We start from the raw sequence: 22,925 nt of genomic DNA, 5'->3' as shown, positions 1-22,925 counted from the left end.
GTCTGTGCTATCACTGCTACCTCATCTGCCTTCCGCTGCGTGGCTGCTTCCTGTTCCTAGCGCTTTATCTCTACCAGCTTCGCGATGTGCAGCTTGGTCTCCCTCTTCTACTGTTTTTCTGTGATCTTTTCCAGTTCCGCCAAGTCTGGAGCACACCACTCCGGAGACCATGCCGCCATTACCTCAAAAATTGCATCATCTGTTGCAATGAATGGAAGATTCACCCATGTTCAAGTTGGATCCTTTCTCACCTGGATATACATATTATGCATACCCGCCTTGAATTCTGTTGTGCTTTGAAAATTGTTGTATACCGTCAGGGACAACCGTAGCCTGCAGTTGATCGAAGTTCGCATGCTCGCCTCCATGAATGCCTAAAACACCTTGGTCTCACGAACTCTCGTTGCGTCTTTCATTGCCCAGAGCGAGGTGTACCTCACAGCTTTAGGTAGGTTCCTCTCAATGGTGGGAAATTGGTTGTCCTTCAATAGCTCTCTTGCAACCAACACGATGGATAAGAGAAACCACGTGTAGTGGAAGGTCTTACCCTGCTCCTGGGCCTCCCAAAAATTTGTCAAAAATTCATCGCAAAGAAACTGTGCCCAGTTGAACTAGATCCCTCTGCACACTACTCCGCTAACGCAATCATAGATGTTGGCACCTCATCTTCACGACATTTCCTCATAAGCTTTCCGACCAGCAGCTGGGTGGTGACGCGCACCTCTTTTTCCTTGATGCTTTTTATTACATACCCTTGCTTCCTCTTCTCCAGGTTATATTTGGCCTTCATCGCTTCTGCGAGGGCCAAGTCACTGTTCTCTCTTGTTATGGCTATGGGATTGTTTCCTTTGATGGGTAATCGAGAAATCTGGTGAATTAAGTCAGTTGTGATGGGAATTGACTCCTCTAGCCAGAGATACCCATCATGTACTAGACACAGTAGCTGTCGAATGACAAATATTGTGATGGATGTGTAGTGGTAGTGGGGTATCCACCGCAGATGTAGTAACCCGGCCTTCTCCACACCGTGTAACCATTTCTGCTGCAATAATTACTCTGTGGCTAGCTGAGGGAACTTCTCACTGTCTGCAAGGTCCCAGTCTTTGAACTTTATATTAGGCACCCGTCTCAGTGGCGGACCTTCAAACCTTAGTTCCTCTGGGAGAAGCAGGGTCTGGAGCGCACTCTTCGTGGCCTCCAAGTCCTTCAATATCTTGGCTATTGATTTCCAAGGGGGGATGTAGGGGGGTAACATTATTGCTGAAGGTACTTGGGAAACATTCTTTGCCTCGTCATCCTACACTTCAAGTTGGGCAATCAGGGCTTGCAAATCTTCCTCCTCCTCTTCTATTTCAATGGTGACAACTTTGCCCTTCTCTATCACTGAAAATTTACTAATGCATGGGTTCTGTGGTGATACCCGAATGGGACCCATTGGTTGATTTATTTTTTTCTGTGGTCACAGTGTGCATGGGGACTTTGGAACCTCTGGTGCATCTGCTACCTCTCTAAGCTCCTCCTGGGTCACCCGGGGCTCTGGGGTAACTTCTGTGAATTGCACTCTGGTTCTCACAACCGTCATTATTTCTACACTGGATTGGTTCAGTCACGTATTCACTGATGGTAGGGTAGCTTCGTGTTCAATGCTCTCTACTGGCTTAAATCTCAAACAACCAAGTGTTGCCTTGAGGCTACCCCAAGGGATTTTATAGTAACATTTGAATTCGAATTCGACCATTCCCTCCCCTTCTAAGTCATTAATACCTTTTTGGCAGCAGATCGTCTAGAATCTAGCTCTTAATTCTTGTCTTAATGGCCTGCCGCCCGCTCCTTTCTGACTTAAATTGGACCTCTTTTCATGAACAATGACATCAATGGTCACTTCCCAGCCTACCCGCATAGCAGCACAGCCCCGTATGCGCGACCGCGATCCCTGTGACATACTAGCCCTGCGCAGAACCACTATCCCATGCAGCTCTCCAGTAGACTCGTTTATAGTCTCGTTCCTTCTTTCAACTGCTTGGAGCACTGAGATTGTGCTTCCTACAGATAGTCAAGTGTTCGCACCCCCGGTGCGAAGCTTCAATTTGCCTGCTAGCTCGAGTCGTGGGCGCCCTTCAAATACCCTTGCTTCCATTAGTGCATCACATTCATCTTTGTATGGTACGTTCCCCTGTTTAGTAAGGTGCAGTTGTGGCCATGTTAGTAGGGTCACAACTCCTTCTAATGCAGTAGTAGGACTGGCTAGACTGGGCCCCATCATGCTTAGTTTCTCATGGCCCACTTTCATGACTTCGGTGTCTAGTTCGTTGATTTCTTCATCCAATGTCACATTTTTCTTCCTCAACCGTGCCCAATCTTCATCGAGTTTGCAAAGTTTCAATCTTCCTTACCGAATGGCTTCCTGTAACTGCCTAATTCCTTTACCCAGGTCCTCGCGTCTTGCCCCAACTACGGGAGCTATGGTCCATGGATGCTTTGTTGCTCTCCTGGTTTCCTCTCTTCTTGTCAGTATTGGGGTCATTACCACGCTCCAATTTTTTCTTATGGTCCTATAGGCCCATCGAACCGTTGGAACGCACAAGTCCCAGTCAGTTTGTCTCGCCCGGTGAACTCTGTTCATGACTCCGCATAGCTTTGGGATGGCTCTAACGTGGAATGTTGGTCACTCTTCCTGCTGCCACGTCGGGTTCTAGTTTTTGATCCTCAGTCTAGGACATGCTTACATAGCACACCACTGCACCCATTGACCAACGTGGACACACAGACTGTTTAGTCTTGGATGCCTGGCTCACGTTCGATGCTGGGGACTTCCAAACTGTAAGCACATCTATCTTTGCTAGTTCCCCATAGTCTTCTGATGCGTATTCCACCATCATGCGGGTGTCACACACAACACCCATTCCATCGCCCCGTAACGCTATTATTCCGATATCACCCTTTCAAATTTGTTTAAGAATTCATCCACTCCTGTTACCTCATCGTATGTTAGCAATTCCCTTTCTTCGGTTGTCATGCATCGTAGTGATTTAATCATGATGCAACTCAGAGTTGTTACTTTGTGCAACTAATTCTACAAGCATTCTATCTCCTCATCTAAATCTGAAGTACAGGAAATTTCGCACTCCCATGAGATTCTCCCATCCGTTGTCAAGTTCACCCGATCCTGGTCTTGCATCGTTATCTGGTAGATGCAATCTAGCTCATCGTTGTTGTCATCATCACGTATAGGTTCGGTTTGGCACGCACCTTCGGCCGGATCTAACGGAACTACTACGCGAAGGGATTTTTCCTTGAATATCACCTTCCTCTTCTTCATATTGATGACCCCATTCATATCCGTCACCTAGTCGATTACTAACAACGCAGGATAAGGGTTGCTGTCATCGACAATTTATATCACTTCAAAATCCATTTGTGTGCTCGCACCTTCGATATCAACTGTCACTCCTTGCAATCTTCCCATGGGCATGATCTTTTGTTGGTTTTCCATTTGTAATTGAATCGGGGACCACTGCAACACGAGCCTGCCCATGCGTTCCCAGGTTTTCTTAAGTAACACTTTTGCATCCGACCCCAGGCCCAGGATAACCTGATCCATTTCATATTCACCAATCTGCGCTGTCAATCTCATCTCTATCCCCATGCGCAATTTATGCTTTCCCAACTTCCGAACTATGCATGGTTCACCCGATCTCATGCATCGCGTGATCAACTCTTGTAATCCTTTAATTTCCTTATTATCGCGCAAAAACTTCATGTAGGTCTGCAGAAAGGTACTAAGCATGGAAGGATCCATCCTAGGCTCTGCTTGGTCCTTAATACTTGGAGTGGAGGCTTCCGTGAAGCTCTTCTTAGATTCCATAAATGTCTCCTTTACGCATTCCAAGTCAAACTTAGGTTCCTTTGTAGTGGCCTTGCAAACCCATGTATCTTCCTCAAGCTACTTCCCCTTCTCTTCCCTCGTGGTCGCACCACTTCTGAGCACCATGCTCACATTGGGGTCTTCTTCGTGCAATTCAGACCTCATCATTTGAATATTTTGCATTGGATTAGGCTAAAGCACCCCTTTCTCATGCATATGCGCAATTAACGTGGGACAGTCTACTACTTCATGATCGAATTGAGCACAGTATGAACAAGATAGTATTGTCGGGTTGGTGCAATCACGAGCATAGTGCCCTCGTCCACTGCAATTGTAACGTATTAATTTTCCTCGACCCCTTCTTGGCCCCATTCATCCTCGTCCTCAGCCTCACCCTTGAAATCCACCATGCACCATCCCCATGGTTGGCTCAAGGCCTCATGTTTATGCCTGCATTCTATATGCTGGGGTCCACTCCATCATTAACTCGTAGGTGCGACAAGTATGCTCGTCGTGGCCCACTTATCTACAAAAATTATAAAACAGTTGTTGGGTACTTTGCATATACTTTTGCAACAAATGACAGTTGTCCATCATGTGCTTTCCTCCTACCTTACAGATAGTGCACCAGAGCACAGGTACCACACTTGGCCCTGCCTGGGCTTCTAGTCTCAATGGCATTGGTCCCTCTCCTACCAAATAGTTCACAAATCTCCAAGCATTGGTTCTATAGTTGCACCTAGATTTGTTGAACTCCCAACCCAGGATCTTGTATCGAAGTCTCGAAGTCTCATGCAACCTCATTGCCATCTCCAATGCTTTAGCCTGGGTTGAAAGCTTCTATTGTGATAGTGTCATCCTCAAGTGTGGTGTCAGGGATGCCACAAACCATGCACGGTGTTGTGCATCTGAGAGCATCATATTAGCCTCACGGATCAAACTACTCAGTCGCTGATCCAGATCCGAGGGGTTCTCACCTAGAAGCATCACGATATCCTTAAATCCGATGATTGACTGTGTTTCTGATTCCAACCGGCTAAATTCTTTGTTAAACGCATCCTGGATCTCTGTTATTCCTACATTTGGGTGATCGCTAGAGTGCTTGATATACCACGTCAATGCGTGATCCTATAGTGCACTCACTAATGTAGCCTTCTTGGTGTTATCATTCGTAACCCCTTGTGCTTACCATACTACCCTTACCACGAACTAGAACTGATCTGGGTCCTCATTTCCTACTCCTCTAAATATAGGTAGCTTGATTGCGCTCGCCATGCTAAATTGCAGGGTTAGTGGAGGTGGAGTGGGTGAAGATGGAGGTGAGAGAGGTGAAGTGGGTGATGGCATGGATGGGGGTGGTAACTACGGAATCCACTGCTTTATCAACCAGACCGCAATTCTCAGGGAGAACCGAGCGAGCTCCTCCTCACTTTCTCATGAAGGTGAAATCAGGGGACTGTTCCCTAACCCCTAGCTACCTTCGTAGATCTTTCTGCTCTGCATTGTCCCAAACATCAATGTATTCACATAACCCTCTTTTCACATAATAGCATCTTCATCCAGGTATTCAAGGATTTAATGTACTTATCTCGCAGTCCTTTGAGAAACTGTCTCTTTACTTCGCTGTAGCTCACGGTTGTGTCTATCACAAACTCAGTGATGAATCCCCCTATTATCTAATCAAGCCAATGGTCCACAGCTCGCGCGATCTTATCTTCTGATGCCTCTAGTTTGCGCACTAACTCTGGAGTCTACACTATCGGTTGATCGAGCTTGTACCTTCCCTAGCTGTCGACTAGCCTTACAATCCGCTCGTATAGTTCATAAGAGGAGGACACGAAGAAGATCTCGTGGACTTCCATATATACGTATTGATCCAACCACCTCTTCTCAGATATCTACGAAGTTTTGTTTTCTTGTACCACGAATTCATGAAGCTTTTGATCTAACCACTCTTCAATTTCCTTCTTCATAAGGTTCCCATGTTCCGACATCAGACATCCCATAGGCATATCCCGGTCCCGGCAATGGAGCCATTTGTTGGCTTGTTGGGGCCTGACCCAGGTTCAGAATTGTTTTAACCAAACAAATCCTGAAACTACTGGCCCTTTCGGCAATAGTCCATAGAGCGCAAACTGAGGTCTCACCCGAGGTAGTATGGGAGGGTGTTGGAACTAGGTTTCCACACCCTAGGGATGTCTTGATGAGTTCTGGATAGGTCACGAACCAATCCTGTGTGCTTGCGCTACTCCACGCAGTTGTCTAACCTTCGTGTAGCTCTGTACCGAGCACGAAGAGGTGCTGCTTGGATCCTCTGACCCTATTGTGCTCTTATAATAGATCTGACTTAATTTTGTCAGCCTAGTAATCTTTATTGGTCATTCACTATTTAGAACTAGTGCACGCAACCATAGACTATAAAATATGCATAAACATACAGATCTGCGAATAGATGCACAATATTTCAAAATCAACTTAGCTTTTATCAACTTTTGTCCCGTCACAAACCCAACTCTTCCCTACGCACTCAGCTTCAGGGGTCCGCGCACCTAGCTGTGGACTCTACCAAGCCTTTGCGCACACAATTGTAGAGCCTCTTTCTACTCCTACAACCCAAGACTTGAACTTACAGACTCAGAGCGAATACTGTATTCGAAAACTCATAATCATCCAGATCAAACTCAAAAACTGAACTCCCTTCTACCCTTAGAGCCTCGCTCTATTTATACATTCCCATGGTCCGCGGACCATGGGTAGGCCGACACATTCTAGATTAAATTACAATATTTTAGGGCGGACAACCCTAGAATCTCATTCTCCGTGCCCGCATTTTGTGGGATCTTTACATTACATTGACCAAACTCGGACTCTAAGCCCCAAAACTCCGCTTATGGGGGGGATCCGCTGCCCAACATCTTCTTAAGGAAATATATCCATGTATTCCTTGAGAAGTCATCTATAAATGATACATAGTACACAAACTTACCCAGTGATGGAACCTTCATATGTCTAAACACATCACTGTGCACAAGCTCTAATATTTCTTTCGCCCTCTTACCACCAGAGGGGAAACTCCTCTGATTCTGCTTCCCATATACACAATTTCCACATAAATCAAAATCCAGAGAGCTATTACTCATAATTTCTACCATACCTTTACGATGAAGTATTCAAAGGCCCTTCTCTCCAATATGTCCAAGCCTTTGATGCCACAACATTGTCTTCTCTCCAAAGACCACTAGATTTTCTGCTCCACTTTCAGGAACCACCGAGTTGTTGCACCCATCAACAACAATACTACCTTGCAGCTTGTACAAATTTCCAATCCAAACTCCCCGCATCAATACTAGTGCTCCCCAAACCATCTTGCAGGTATCCTTCTCGAACACTGTTTTTACACCTGCATCATCTAGCTTACTTACAGAAATCAGATTTCTAGCCAATGCATGAATATGCAGAACACCCGGAAGTGTTCTAACCCTTCCACCTTGCAAATTAAACTTTACTTTTCTGTGACCAACGATTTTGGCCTTCCTATCATCCCCTAATAAGACATCACCACCATCATATTTCTCATATTCGCAGAACCACTCTCTATGGGAGTGAAGTTAAAGGATGCACCTGAGTCAATCAGCCATGCCTCATGATCTACATGTGTACTTGAACAAGCCAAGTGCACATCCCCACCTTCATCAGAGGTGATTTTCACCTCTGTAGAAGGAGCATCATCAGATCCCTTTCCTTTGTCAGGAGATTTATATTTACAGTCCCTTTTGTAGTGCCCTTCCTTTCCACATTTCTAGCAAACCACCTTTTAAGGTTTTCCTGGAGATTTAGATCTCCCACTCGATGACTTATTTTTGTTTCTTTTTTGGGGCCGTCCTCGTACAGACAAGGCATCACCATTCTGACTCTCCATATTTTTCCATCTCATCTCCTCCGTCAACAAGGATGAGACTATTTCATCGAACTGCAAGGTAGTTGCATTGCTACCTATTGCAATAACCAGTCTATCCCATGAATCTAGTAGAGAACACAACAAACTGATGCACCTATATTCATATAAAATTTTAATATCAATAGAAAATAACTGACTTACCACTGTATTAAATGCATTCAGATGCTCTGTCACCAAGTCTCCATCTTTCATCCTAAAGTTATACAACTTTTTTCGTAGGAACAATTTATTCACCAAAGACTTAGATTGGTAAAAATTCCCTAACTTGTCCCACGAAGCCTTCGTCGTAGCTTCCCCTGATACATTCAACAATATTGAATCTGAGACACATAATCATATTGTGCTCTTTGCCTTCCGATCCAACTTCTTCCATTCTTCATTAGACACTCCTATTGGTTTAGTACCTGGATCTACTGTGATCCATTGACCTTTATCCATCAACAAATCCTCCATATTGAGTTTCTACAACTCAAAACTCTGACCATTAAATTTCTCGATCTCTATCTTTCCACTGCTCGCCATCTTCTTTTACCACTAGAACCAATCTCGCAGATCTCCCACTGAATAGGGTCTACCACAGGCCCAAGCGAAACCCCTCAGCAACAAAGGCATCCACTTGAAGCCAAAACAGCTCTGATACCAAATGTAGGTTTTAACCTCGTACAAAAATTACCTGCACACAAATTCTAAAACACAGTAAATAAACAATGGGATAGCATAACACATAAAACACATATACACAGATATTTTCCCCTGGATCCCAAAACTGAGACTACCAGCTTGATTTTTCATTATATTCTTTTCAATGCTACAATACATATTTATACATGCCAAAGCATCCAATACCATGGACCAAAAACCATCGTGTCCAAAACCATGGACCGAAAACCATCGCATCCAAAACCATGTGCGAAAGTCATGCACAAAATCATAGGTAGGTCCGCCCAACCTAATATAAGGTAAAGCGGGGTTACCTGCACCCCTCAAAACCCCTGTGACCCCCCCCCCCCAGCTATGCAATCGGCGCAATGAAGGGGGGGCTCTTCCCTCTTTCTAATCTCCCGGTTAAATACGTGGGCTAGTAGTGGAAAGAATATGACACAACCCAACATTCTTGTTCTTTTTAGGGATGAAAACTAATGGTGAAACCCATTGGCAATTTGATATAGGATATATAGAATTAGCATCATGTTGGTTGACTAAATCGATCTTGCAGACAAGGCCAATCTCCCTAGTATCAGAAGATAGTCTAGCAACGAACGGACAAACAAACCTATATTTCTCTAGACATATGCGATTTATAAGTAAATACTATAAAGGTGTTAAGATCCTACCTTAGATCCAATGCTTGTTCGTAGTAGTCATCCTTCAATCATTTGAAAGAGTTAACCTCCAATCGTTCGAAAGAGTTACCTTTAAATACCTACAATCACAAACAAGCAAACATTAAATAACACTTTCATAGTAAATATTACAAATCATGCCTATTATGGTGATCAAGGAATCCATAAAATAAACCATGAATGAACAGCTTATTGAGAAAAACAAACTTATTTGTATTAACTTTGAAGTAGATGAACCTTACAACCTTTTCAGCCTTGATGTTGAACAAGCTCTTCTTGGGGTTCGAAATGAGAATTTCCTTTACTTTGACAAGCCTTGCACTCCTCCAAATGAGATCTTAGAGGTATGTAATCTCTCCTCATAAACACTCAACTAAAGAAGACTAAGTTCCAGCAGCATTTCACCTCAAAAATATTCAACTTCTAACCTCCCAAGTAACCAGCCCAATGTTTCATTTTATAGTGCAGAGGAGGAGGTTACAGGTCCACTTATGAAGGGATAGAATCCTCCTTCAAAGGGATAAGCTCCTCAAATCAAGGGGGTAGCTCCTTAAGGTATGGGATGCATGAACCTTAAGAGAGCAAATTTGCCACATCAATATTGCTTCCAGAAACTTCTAGAAATGACTGAAAGTGAGTTTTTCAGAATGTACTCACGCCTTTTTAACTTTTACAGGGGTCCACACCTTTAACACAGAGATAGTGCAGTCAGGTACATAGGAAACATGACCATTAGGTGCGGGATCACAGGTAATACAAAGAGAAAGTGCGGAACCAGAGTTTTAAAGAATTTTGAGGGCTTTCTCTTATTTTCAAGGCTTGATGTGAGGAACTGAAGCTTAAGACTTACAAAGGAGGAAAGTATGAGTGGTAATGGACTCACACAAATTGCAGAATGTCAAGGTGACAATTTTCAGTGCAACAGATTGCCCCCTAAAGTGCGAGTCTATAATAGATGAAGATAGAGTCTATCATTTATGAAGAGTGAAGTACTTTATCATTTCAAGGATTATCTTGTGGACACCCTAGTTGGAACCTGTAAAAACATTCAATGCAAAATATATATATGTAGACATATCATTGCTGAGGTAGGCATTCCCATACTTAGATCAAAATTGACTAGAAAACTAACTAAACTGTTCTGATACAGGAATGATTTTGTAATACATCAAGAGTATAGACATGTGTAGACACAATATGGACACAACCATCTATTTATGAATAGTCCATTTTATAATGAATAACAAAATTCCTTGTAGCCTGGATGGTAGAAACTAGATCTAGGGTCTTGCTTTCTGCTTCCCGAACTAGTACGATTCTATCCATGTGAATGAATGTGTCGAACTGGAACATGGTAGAAACCACTTGATTACTAGTCAATGATATGGACTATTAACAAGTGTGAGAGAAACCACCAGTAATCTCAATGGCTCTCAAAGTACTCAATACAATCCATGAAATTTGAATAAATGAGCTGAAGTTGAACATATCATAGAATCATTCGATCGAAGGTCAATGATGCAACCTATCATCGAAGGTGAGAAACCTGCCATTAGGGCATGTAGATTTCAAGGTACTGACGATTTCTAGATCAACTTCTTAGATAATGATTTTAAGTTGATAGAAAGTGATCCGTTGTAGGCAAGCCCACAACACGAAATCATAGATCAAGTTTTGAAGAAATATGTTGGCAAGGATTGATTCAGGGATGGTCAAAATGGATGATAGATATCTTGCAGATGAATGGTTTGTTTGAACTGTTATCTTGAACACATAACGACATTGAAAATGGATTTGTGACAATTGACCCAAAGATAATACCCAGAAACCAGCTAAAGACTTTCAATGTGGTTTGATTAACTATTAGGCAAAGGATTTTCCCAACCCAGGTGAACAAAAAGTGTCATGTTCAAGTGTGGTTAACGGCTTTTCTAAAAAACAAAGTGTAACAAACAGGTTCATTTTTCTCTCTTTTCCCCCGCCATTTCTGGAAAGTACCTCTTTATTTTTGACAAGCTTGAGGAGGATAACATTTGCTTGTTTATAATCTCATCCTTCAGATGAGTCCAACTTAGTTTAAAATTCGAACCCTAAGAAGGAGTGTTTCGTTCCTGTTTAAAATTGAATAGGTCCTTTACTGTTAAATTTTAACAAGTCTAGTATAGGAAAAACTCAATGTTTTTCAATTTTAGGGAGTCAGAAGAAAAACTTAAGTAAACTCCATGGGGGTACTTTTTCATAAAATAATCTCTCAAGTCTGAAAAAGGATAAAATAATATAGGAGGGATGAGATTTCCAATACTTTAACGAGCTGGAAAAGACAAGCGCTTGATAATCTTTTCATATTTAATGATTCTGAAAAGGGTTTAAAGAGGACTCTATTGACCGTAATTATCAACATGTACCTTTTCGTAAATAGTCCATTTCAGTCCGTAAAAGGGGTAAACTTATACTGAAGGGACGATTATTCATTTATTTTAATGAGTTCGAACAATCAAGTGCTCAGCAATCTTTTCAATTTTCGAGACTCTGAAAATGACTTAAAGAGGACTCCAATATTTCGCTTTTTCATAAATTTGTGTCCCTCAAGCCCGAAAAAATATAAAATAATACTTGAGAGAACTGCTTGACCATTACGATCAAGGAGTACTTTTCATAATTAGTGGCCTCGATCCGAAAAAGTAGAAAAGTGATTGAAGACACGTCATTTCGTAACCAGTATCGAACCTGAAACGACAAAAGTTCGACGATCTTTTCATGTTTATACAGTAAGAAAAGAGCTGAAAGTGGACCGCCTTTTGAATTACGTTTAACGAGTTAAAAGGGGAAAAACTCGACACTCTTTTCATATTTTAAGAGTTATAAAAGAGCTTAAAGAAGACTCATTCTAGAGGAACGAGTGGTATAGAGGGGAGCAACTAGTTCCAGCAATGGTGGAACTACTCAAAACATGTAATGATTAAGAGGTTGGCTAATAAAACCACTCATGGTTGTGGTCCCTCAGGAAAGGAAAAACAACCAAGTGAAAGCATATGATCAGCTTATCACGAGATGTAAATTGGGTATGAGTTCATTTTTACACAAGCTTGAACCATGGATAACTCTGCTTGGATTTGGTTTCATGTTTACACAAGCTTGAAACGAAAAAATATGCTTGTTATAAGTCCGCATGCCCCCAGCATAATGACTCAAGTTGAGGTACATGCCCCCCAAGCTTCATTGCATTCAATGAGGTGGATGGAATAAAAGTTCACTTTCGAGATCTTGGAAAGACTCGACTTTGATTTTACGAGATCTTAATCAAAGACTCGATTTGGAAAGGGAGTTTTTTCATTTTTTAATGAGGTTGACACAGGAACAAACTATCCTCATAACCCTTGTTTCATTTTTTAACGAGCTTGACACAAGACAAGGACCTATGCTCCATGATCCTTGTTTCATTTTTTAACGAGTTTGACACAAAACAAGGAACTATGCTCATAAACATCCGGTTTCATTTTTTAATGAGGTTGACACAGGAAAAAGCTATCCTTGAGACACCCGGTTTCATTTTTTAACGAGGTTGACACATGAACAAACTATCCTTGAGACACCTAGTTTCATTTTTTAACGAGGTTGATATAGGAAGAAACTATCCTCGATCTTGATCAAGAATCAGAAAATGACTGTATAGCCTAATATGCAATTCCAAAGGGACTCAAAGGAATTGCACCATTAAATGAATCCACCTCAGAATCGAAAGGTATGATTCGAGGATGATCAAAAGTAACAATATTCGATGAAATCATATGAATATTTGCAATAGAAGGTGATATGTTAGGAGGAGGGAAGGAAAAAGTTCCCAGTAAACCAAAATCTTTTATCAATCCTACGCCAACATCCTTGTAAGGGATAGTCATTTTACCGATGTGCTAAACACTATCTGTAGAGGCTGGGTCGGATGAGAAATAGGTTAGTTGGTCTATCGTAATGATCTTTCCATTATGCGGAAACTTGATAAGATGAAAGACCGATGAAACAATAGCAGTCATAGCATAAGACCAACTGCAACCCAGGAGAAGGTTGTAATCTAGAGGGGCATCAACCACTTCCACATCTAGATTTACAGTTTTTCCTTCGACCCCTATAGGTAAATCCTGCAAAATACCAAAAGGATGGAACCCTCAGAAATCAAAAGCCTTTAGAATTGTCAGAGACTGGTTGAGTGTAGGAGAACCAAGCGATCTCCAACACTGGATTGACATAATACACGTAGAAGCCCCTTCATCAATCACAGTCTGAAAGCAAGGTCTGTTTTTGACTAAAAATGGAATCTGGAAATCCATTTGATGAGGTAGGCGGGGTGTACTATCCTGTAAATCGAAGATTATAAGGTTCGGATCCTGAATATCGACAGCTCCTATAGCAGACAATAGTAATTTACGCTGTGATGGGCACGATTGTAGCACTTCCAAAGCCGACATTGCTGAAGGGGAAATAGCTAAGTCCTCAACAATGTTATAATTTTGAGCAACTCTCGCATGTGGATTGAAAGCTGATTTCCAAAGTATACCTTTAGCAGGCGGTTTGATTACTAAGTCAGGGTTGGGTTTCTCGATCTATAGTGGATCAGAACTAGGAGGAGGTGTAGTTGATGTGTTTGAATTAGAAGATTATGCTTCTTTAGCATCAATAGGATTTTTACTACCATAATCTTGCGATCGTTTTGCAATCTTGACATGAGACATCATCATAACAGGTTCTTCTGAGGCATTCAAGGAAGAAGCAACGATCTTACTATCTTGAGTAGGAAAAGGATCCTTCAAGACAGTAGGAGTTTGAGAACCTTTAACGAATTTTGAAAACTCTGCTCAATGTGGACATTCTTTGATAAAATGATCCTCATCACAAATGAAACAAGGATAGCGAGGTTTCTGTTTTTCGTCAGTAGATTCAATTTTATCCATTTTATCTTTTGAATTTTGTTTGCTTTCCTTCTTCCCCTTCTCTTTACTACTGGATTTTGATTTGGTCATAGATGATTCTACGACATGGACATTGGCAGAAACTTCAGCGGAAGAATATCCTTTCGGGGAATCAGGTAAAGTTATTGTAGGAGAAGAATTCTTTGAAGATTTCTTCTTACTTTTAATACTAACTGAACCAATAATACCATCAGTAGCATGAGACCCTCAAGGAGCTGCAGTTATTTGACCGTGTTTTGGAAGATCAGGGATTTTTTCATGTAAAGTACCTGACTGTGTATAGACGAGGTCAAGGTATTGAGCCTGAGCAATGACTTTCTCTTCAGTAACAACTCCTCCCTTAGCAACATCTTCAGTGATTTTAGGTAACAATGATTTAATGAACCATTCCACTAAAATTTGATCCGAAATGAAAACTTTCACTAAAAGCCTTCTACATCGCCATTCATGAATATGATCAGAAATATATGTGTACATGGATTGTTTCAGTGAAGTTAACAGCACCGGGATATTGTCGTATCTGACAGACAATTAAAAATGAGTTAAGAAAGTAGTGGCTAACTGATTGAAATTATTAAAACAGGCTCGTGGTAACTCAATGTACCATTTGGCGGCAAGACAAATGAGAGTTCATTGAAAAAGACGCAAACGAACTAGATGCACACCAGAAGTGATAAGTCATAATGTGATTTGACAGATCTTCTCCTTACTTACCCTTGAATTTCGGGATATCACTGGGCAACTTATTAGGCATTGGCAGCCAATATGGAAGATAGTAAATCGGATTGTTCATAAGGTGCGACAAATCAGGTAAATCTAAAGTTGCAATAAATGGTAATTGATGGTTAGGGTCCCGAAAACCTTGAGTAATGAGACCAGCTCCAGGAGGAGGATATCCAGGATAACCTGGAATCAGATTTGCATTAGGAATGTTATAACCTCCTAGAAAACCAGGATTAACTGGACCAAACTGAGGTTTTTGAGGTCATTGATAAGTTTAGCCAAGATATGGTTGATACTAATAAACTGGGTTTTGTACAGTAGGATCGAATTGATATTGTCCCTGGTATGGTTGATAAGTAAATTGCAGTTGACTTGTGGCAATTGTACTTGGACGAGCTTGTCCTGCAGGCATCTGGACCAAAGTCTGAACTATAGGTCCTGACTGTGGCATAGAGACTTGAGGAGTTTGTACTGATGCAGGGATAGTAGAAACCGGAGCTACAGATACTCCAAAAATAGGTGTGGTAGGTTGAACAGAAGTTGCAGTAGTTGCAACAGTTTGAGGTGGAGTTTGAGGTGAGCTAGGCCCAGGCTGTTGAACTAAACCAGGTGCAGGGGTTTGAACAGTAGGTTGGAAAAGTTGTTGGGTTGGACCAAAAACCAAAGGTTTTCCAGCTTGATAAGGTAACTGCACATTAGGTTGCAAAGTCTATTGAGTTTGAGGTGGATTCCACACCATGTTCATTTCAGGGTATGGACTTATAGAAGGTTGTACATATGGAGGACCATAACCTGGTTGAACATAGGGCTGATAATTAGGTGGTACATTTCTAGCTCCTTGTAAAAATGATTGACCAGAAGGCGGTTGGAAACCTTGAGTTGGGTACTGACCTTGAGGTTGATAACCCTGAGGCATGTACTGAATCTGGGGTTGATAAGCATCCTGAGGAATATACTGAGTCTGGGGTTGATCTTGAGGTATGTACTATCCTGAAGGTTGATAACCCTAAGGTAGCCCTCCAGGTGGAAACTGACTACCTTGGGGTTGCCCCCCAGGCGGTAACTGACTACCTTGAGGTTGCCCCCCAGGCGGTAACTGACTACCTTGAGGTTGCCCCCCAGGCGGTAACTAACTACCTTGAGGTTGAGGATTTGGAATACTACCAGACATCATAAGGATTTGCTCTGCATTCAACGTTTGAGTTCCATTACTACCAGGTGATAACTGATGTTCAGTTGGTCAAGGAGTTTCTCCTGAAAAGATACCAGAGAGTGACCAGTACCTCGAAGGAACAGAAGGACCGTCGTATAAAAATGTTTCCGGTGATTGGGAAAACATAGATGACTATTTTGACATGATCAATGAAGCATAATAACCTCTTGGTGTAGGGTGAAAAGGAATTCGAGGTGGTGAAAAACTAAGACCCGTGTCTCGGTAATTTGGCCACAATTAAATATTAATTAATCACACGCAAACAAAGAAAATTTCAATAAAACCACCTAAAGTCTCTAAAGAAACAAACAGTTGAATCACACGCCTAAAAATCTAAGAGTTCAAACCACAAACAAACAGTAACTTCCCGTACTAAAAACACTAGTTGGTGATGAAATCCAACTTAGTAGAAGTTTAATACAGAAAGGGCGGTTGGAACAGTTACCTCGACAACCTGCTTAATGAAACAGACTGGCACAAGTTTATTCACAAAACCATATCAAGTGAAGAGAACCCCTCAAAGAGTCCAAGTGAGTCTAGTCGACGTCTGCACCAGGTACAGTGAGATCCTTCCTTCACCGTCACCTTAGGAAATAATATTAAGTTTATGGACACTAAGGTTACCAACAGCAAAAAATACAACTGGGGGAACAGTCTACGATCCGATCTACGCACAAGGGCAGAGTAACAAGGCTCAATCCCCTTGAAGGCTCCTCGATATGGTCAATCCGAGGTTTACCAACAAGTGACCCTAGACTCCTCGACAATGGTTAATCCGAGGTTTACCGTTTATAATACGCGCAAATCTTCTATATTTCCCAATGAAACAAAATTGATTGTCTCAAAGGTTTGGACATGATCTCGTGATTGACTCCTTTAAGAGAAGCTTCCCAGAATGTATGAATTACAATTTGATTTATTCCCTACCACAAAATGTATCTACTTGTTTGTTTTAACTATCTTGGAGAGTTAATTACTCCCTACTCCAAGATACTATCCTAAGCTATATTGGTGATAAGAGCCCTAGAAATAGAAAATATTACTAGATCAATTTTAATTAAGCGTTTCTTTTATGGGTTGTTATTTAAGTCAATAGGTATGGAAATGAAACTCTGATGGTGTGAAGACTCAACTCCAAACACACTAAAAAAATGTACCTAAAATGATCAACAACTCGTTTTTCTTTTAATGAAATTCTAGCTAAAAGAAAGAGTTCGAGAATGCAATTCTTTAAGAAACAATTCTTTCTTTCAACATGGAAATGGAAAGAAAATCCTTTTGTCTTTTTCAATAAGAACTCAAAACGAGACTAATAATTAATTCTCACAATAAATCCCTTTCCATTTTCAAAACTCTAAACTACAAAAACAATTTGCTTCAAAAGAGATCTACAAGTTCTAGAAAAACACTCTAAACTACAAAAAATTAATTTTGAGGGTTAAAAACTTTTAAAAATCTAATTGAATAAAAGCTTCAATTCTTTTTGAGGATGTTTTACTTAGTTTTTCAGTAAACTAAGCATTCATTTGTTCAGAATAACAAATTAATCAAAAAACATCCAGATATGTTTTCTTTTGTAAAAATGAAATTCAAAACTTATAACAAAGTTTGTTCAAAGATTGCAAGGAGAAAACTAAATCTATTTCTCACAAAGGATAAATTTCACAACCAAGTCAGACTCATCAAGAAGATGAAAAGACACCACGGTGATCTAAGGTTTCTCAAGATTCTGATCTTTGATTCACTACAGAGACAAAGTGAAAACCACTCCAAGCATGCAAAACTTCTAGAAAATCATCCAAAACAAAAACACTATCAAAACTCACTTACAAGAGATTTTTGACAGGAAAAATACAGATCTGGGTAAATACTAAAAATCCTAAATGAAACTTAAACTTAACTGGAAGAAGATATTTTAGGTTTTTCAAAAAAATTTACAGGGTCCGCAGGCTCCAGAAGAAACAGGTGTCGTTCCACTCTGTTTACTAAAGGAAAAGTTCAGAGATGCCCACACTGTCTGTAAAGAGAAAGTGCAGTCCCATGAAAACTTAAAAAAAAAAACAAAAAATACTCTAGATTCTAAAAACTACCCAAGCCAGTTAACATCAATCAAAAACCAGAAACGAAAACAACTTTCTCAAGTCAAAATAAAGGAAAACCAAAAACCAAATTCTTCCCCAGTGGAGTCGCCAATTTGTTGGCCGGATAAATCGATCTTGCAAACAAGGCCAATCTCCCTAGTATCATAATATAATCTAGCAACAAACGGACAAACAAACCTATCTTTCTCTAGACATATGCGATTTATAAGTAAATGCTATAAAGGTGTTAAGATCCTACCTTAGATCCAATGCTTGTTCATAGTAGTCATCCTTCAATTGTTTGAAAGAGTTAACCTCCAATCATTCGAAAGAGTTACCTTTAAAGACCAGCAATCACAAACAAGCAAACATTAAATAGCACCTGCATAGTAAATATTACAAATCATGCCTATTATGGTGATCAAGGAATGCATAAAATAAACCATGAATGAACAGCTTATTGAGAAAAACAAACTTATTTGTATTAACTTTGAAGTAGAAAAACCTTACAACCTTTTTAGCCTTGATGTTGAACAAGCTCTTCCTGGGGTCTGAAACAAGAATTTCCTTTACTTTGACAAGCCTTGCACTCCTCCAAATGAGATCTTAGAGATATGTAATATCTCCTCATAAAATCTCAACTAAAGAAGACTAAGTTCCAACAGCATTTCACCTCAAAAATATTCAGCTTCTAACCTCCCAAGTAACCAGCCCAATGCTTCATTTTATAGTGTAGAGGAGGAGGTTACAGGTCCACCTATGAAGGGATAGAATCCTCCTTCAAAGAGATAAGCTCCTCACATCAAGGGGGTAGCTCCTTAAGGTATAGGATGCATGAACCTTAAGAGAGCGAACTTGCCACCTCAAGATTCCTTCCAGAAACTTCTAGAAATGACTGAAAGTGAGTTTTTCAAAATGTACTCGTGCCTTTTTAACTTTTACAGGGGTTCGCGCCTTTAACACAGAGATAGTGTGGTCAGGTACGCAGGAGACAAGAGCATTAGGTGCGGGACCGCGGGTAATACAAAGAGAAAGTGCGGAACCAGAGTTTTAAAGACTTTTGAGGGATTTTTCTTATTTTCAAGGCTTGATATGAGGAACTGAGGCTTAAGACTTGCAAAGGAGGAAAGTATGAGTGGTAATGGACTCACACAAATTGCAGAATGTCAAGGTGACAATTTTCAGTGCAACACATCAAGTATTCCTAAAGTTCTTATTTCACTATATCCTTGAGGTGTACGTTTATTATTTGTTGAGGTTACCAGAAAGGATAAACATCTTTCTCTATATAAATATGGTGTGTACATAATCTAGGTTCAATACCTTTCGTTTCTATATAATCCTAGGAAAAATCTTGTTTATGCTTTTGGAGTACTTGCAACAATCGTTCTTGTTGGGAACTTGTAAGGTTAGCATTAATATTTAATGATTTTCCTAGTTCAATTTCGACTGACAATGTTTTATTCACTGTTATTGCAGGGATATAATCACTAACGAAATCTTCCATGTGATTACCCTAGGATTCATTATCCAAAACAATTTCCAACATTTGACAGGTTAGATATTTTATTGTAGATGGTTGGATAATAAAGCTACTAATGGTATCATATTCTACTTGTTTTTTGAATGTAAGTGTTTCTTCAATAGGAGGAAACTTCCATTCCTCATAATTTTGAGAAAACCATATTGGGTTTCCTAATTCCATGATGGGTTTACCAAGTGGACAAATCATAAGACTCTTAATGGTCGTTCCATGAGAAGTTGTCATATTCCTAGTTTGAGACCCAATATATGTGTCAACAAAGGCAAGCCAAGGCTTTCCCAATTTAAGAGAATGTCCTTCTAATTTATATTTGAGATGAAGGTCCAAGAATCAACAAGATACTCCCAATAATCCACCAAGGAAATTATATCTTCAATGATCCCTTCGGGTTTGACCATAAATTTATCAGTTAATTCCAGCATAGTGGGAGTCGGTCTTAACTCATGAATTTTGATAAAAGCACAAACCTTTATTGTCATAATGTTAACAATAGCTCCTATATCTACCAAGATATTTGGAAAATTGATACCATTGATTTGGATAGTAACTACGAGATTTCTAGGATCTTCATATTTCATAGGAATTTGTCTTCCTATGATCAAATCAGACAATTTCCAATCACAAAAATAGTGGGAGGATCGTGAGGCTTCCTTCAAGGCTTATTAACACACAATTCCTATATATTCTTCGCATATATAGTCATTTCTCTAATATCATGCATTACGGGGAATTTAACAAATATATTTTGTAATGGGGAATTTAACACATATTTTGTAATTCTCCAATTAAATCAAATTATGGGTATATTAGTTGTTTAAGTATAGTCAATCTTTCTAAAAATTCAAGACCGGTAGCTATAACCTTAGTTATTGTCTATCTTCTACTAGGTTCAAGAAATGGTACTAATGTCGATGGTAAAGGTGATTCTGATCCAACATAGGTCACTGTTGTTGAAATTTTTTCGATTTGAACTTGATCATGCTCCTTATTATGTTTTTCATTTTCTAAATTGTCATAATCTTTTGAGGAAATTTATGTGACAATTGTTCACCGAAATTGTAATTTTATTCTATTACATTCTATAGGGTAAAACAAGAATCAAGTTTTTCTAATATTTCTAAAATTTGAACTAGTCAATTACTCAGATTGGGGTTTGGTTGTGTGGACAGTTGAGGGCATAGTGATGGAAAAGTGTTCGAAGGTAATTGAAGTTGTGGTTGGGATGATTGTAACTATGATGGTGGTTGTGACTGAGGTAACACCTATATAGATTGATTAGTTTTCCCAAAAGGGCGTTGCTAGTTTTGAGGTCGTATTGGTCCCTCAACACCCTGATCCGTCCATTGGGAAGGGTATTGCATGTTTTTACAAGGGTGTCTGCAACATTATTGGTTCTTCCATGCAGACCTAGGATATGGTTGATTTGGCTAGGATGGTGTTGGGTATTGTTGATTTTTCCATGATTCTCCATGATATTGTTGACTCTGCCAAGCTAGTCCACGATATCTTTGTTGATTATGTTGACTAGAAAATAACATAGGAGATCCATTATTCCTACGTGGGGGACAAAATTGTCATTTTCGTCACTTATCCACTAAGTATGTTAGTTCAAGATCTTCCTCAGCTTCCTTATATACTACTTTTAATCCTGACATGGATGGGTAAAAATTACTTTGCACAGATAGGATAGACCTCAATTGCATCTAGAGGACATTCCTTATGGGCATGTTTTTGATGACAGGGGGAATAGAGGATTACTAATGCTTGTTTTGTATCTGACTGTTCTTGTTTTACCTGTAGAAGATCCAACTACGTGGTCAAAGTACTTAGGATATCAGTCTTCAAATTTTTTAACAAATTACCAATTTCTGCCTCAGTAACGCCTCCACCAATAGTCATCACACAGGGAAGCTCAATTGGTGATCGAAGTAATGTGAAATCTATGAAAATTAAGAGATCCAAGGTCCAAATCCCCAAGTTGTGACCCAGTTTACGGAGAGGAGGACATGTCATAGACCCCCAAAGGTTTACTACTAGGTATGTGTCCTCCAAACTATTGGGTTCCTCTAGGATACATAAAAAAAAAACTCCACCAATATTCCTATTGGTTTTGATAAAGGGATCTTGTAGTCCATGCGTATTCCTTTCACTTCCTTGGGAGCACTTGATACACAATTTAATAATGTCATCATATTATTCTTTATAAATATCTCACTGCCATATTAAATTGAGTGTTTCCAACCATTCATCTTTCAGTCCTCTGATAAGGGTAGTTATTAATACTTCTTTAGGAAGGGTAGTGTATAGTGACCTTTGGAGATTATACTAAAATCATTCTATATACTCTTCTTGAGTTTTTCCCTCTTTATAAGTCATTTTAAATATTTCTTCTTTTAAATCCCTAGATCAACATTAGTCTTAATATTTTGTAAGAAATAATTCCTTCATCTCATCCTAGGAATTAATGGTACCACCTCCTAATCCCATGAACCATCATAATTTTTCTCCCTTTAAACTTGAGTAGAAAAAATTCAATTTTTGGGGATCAGTGGTACAATTGTATCATAAAATTCAAACAAGAATGCTTCAAGGTCTTCCCAAGCCATTCCATGAAAGTGTGGGAGACCCTAAAGTGGTATAACATTCATGGGTTCATTTTATTGTGGATCAGAAATAAGAAATTCTATTGTCAACATAGGTGTGGTTGATATATTTACTTGTCCCACCATCTGGTCAAAAATTTTGCAATATATGCCTAGGATTTCAAATTCAGGAGGCATTAATTGAACTAGACCAGTACGGTGTTGAGGCAATGTGATCTAAAATTAAACAGGGATGCAAAAACTTACATATATAATCATAAACACAGATATGTAGCAGAAAAAAACTTCATTTCATTAATATAAAAATACTAAACTATGCTTACAAACATAATGGAAATAAGAGAACTCAGTTGATGGTAGCTTATCTCTGAGAAGAGATGTGGTGGCTACATGCCTCTGAACTGTGTTACAATGGGGCTCAAGGGTCTATTGATTATTGGAAAACATGATAAAACCATAAATGACCAAAACCCTAACCCTAGGATATGTAACACCAAGAGTTTGTTGGCCCCATTGGGGTTAGTTGGGCAGCCAACTTCCCAGGGTCGTAACTTGGATATATTATCTCTGTTTGGCATGTATGATACCTTGTTGGAAAGGTATATTTGAGTATTATAAATTTCACTGCATGA

This window comes from Pinus tabuliformis, chromosome 2_2 (genome assembly GCF_031772625.1).
Source record: "Pinus tabuliformis cultivar Carrire ecotype Pingquan chromosome 2_2, CPIR1, whole genome shotgun sequence".
Classification (NCBI taxonomy): domain Eukaryota; kingdom Viridiplantae; phylum Streptophyta; class Pinopsida; order Pinales; family Pinaceae; genus Pinus; species Pinus tabuliformis.
Note: the sequence above shows the minus strand (reverse complement) of the source record.